This window comes from Ranitomeya variabilis, chromosome 5, assembly GCF_051348905.1.
Source record: "Ranitomeya variabilis isolate aRanVar5 chromosome 5, aRanVar5.hap1, whole genome shotgun sequence".
In the NCBI taxonomy this organism is placed as follows: Eukaryota; Metazoa; Chordata; class Amphibia; order Anura; family Dendrobatidae; genus Ranitomeya; species Ranitomeya variabilis.
In genome coordinates, this window is record NC_135236.1 from 139,494,890 (window position 1) to 139,496,244 (window position 1,355).

Genomic DNA, 1,355 nt, shown 5'->3' on the forward strand with positions numbered 1-1,355 from the left:
TTTCTGGTCCTTAAGAATGGTACATTGTCCTTGAAGTGGGATTCCAGCAGGGTGGAAACCCAGTAATCAGCAATGGTAACAACCTGGGCAACTCGGCAGTCGTTGTGCAGGCACAGCAGCATGTATTGGCTCATACATGCTGTCCACAGTGGGAGATCTATTGTCTTGATCCTCTTTATCCCCCCAGCCATGCTCCAGTGATGCCCATGAGCTGCTTTGAGGGCCACCCTGCTGTTAACAATGTTCCTTCTCCTCATCCTCAAAAAACTGTCATTAGCTGCTTGTACAGGAACCCACCCTCCTAGCCATCTGTAGACGACTGGTCTGATAACGGTGTGAATGGACCCTGTAACCTCATCCATCATCTCCTAAAGTATGTTTTTCATGGAAGCATTGAAGTGGGATAATAACGCTGATAATGGCGTCAACAGTGCTGGCCATGTTCATGGAGTACTCGAAGCAGCACAACATGGCACATGCGTCGTTGGTAGTAGGCCATACACCAAAACAATTTCCGCCTCAGGCCCAGCCACAACTACATTTGCCCACTTTGTACCGGAGGCACGGTGGACCCTAATCACCAGACCCCCTTTCCCAATCCCCGTGCCTGTCTGTTGGTGGGTTGAGGACCCACCGCTGCGGAGGCAGATCAAAGCCTGACAGAGGCGCTGCATATGCCCCTATACCCTCATCCCTCTCCCGAGTGACCCAGTGAGCAGCCTTAGGTGCAGTGGGTGACGAGGTAGTGCAGCCATGGTGTCCTCTGGAGGCCAGTCACATCGCCCTCCCCGTGCACAGGGTGTTTTCAAGACTCCTGTGGCTTCGGGACCTGCCTGCACATTGAGACGCTCTGCCTTTCAACCACCCCTTCCATGGTGACCATGAATAATGGAGAATCAGAGTTTACATCCAGAGAGGGAGCATGAGAAATGGCTACCACGTCCAAGGAAGACAGCAAAAGCAAATTACCCACTTTCGACCCAGTGAGGTAGTGATGAAAATCAACCATACAGGACTCTTTAGAGGCTCTGTAATTGGAATGAGTACTTTAAATCCTTTAACAAGGATCTATTGGAGGGCAAGTCTGGTGCCTGCAACCATGGTAATTCCAGCTTCAGTGTAGTACAGTAAAGTTTACTACTCCTTGTTTACTCATTATTGTGAGTCACCAACATATGGGTACATTTATCATGTGGAACAGGTACCTGTGTCATTGTACAGTAAAGTTGCTGCAGTTCAAAAGGTCATAGTTGGATCTTGAGATGTAGCTGGTGGTGTGCTGAAAAGGCCTTGCACATACTCATGCTCAAACAGAACAAGAGGTTGGGAATCAGTGTACTCAATCTCTTCCATTT

General features: G+C 49.2%; 1 pseudogene; it reads left to right on the forward strand.

Annotated features, from left to right (window-relative positions):
• Window positions 1–708: 708 nt before the first annotated feature.
• LOC143777287 (18S ribosomal RNA) lies at window positions 709–1,120 on the forward strand (annotated as a pseudogene).
• The last annotated feature ends 235 nt before the right edge of the window (window positions 1,121–1,355 follow it).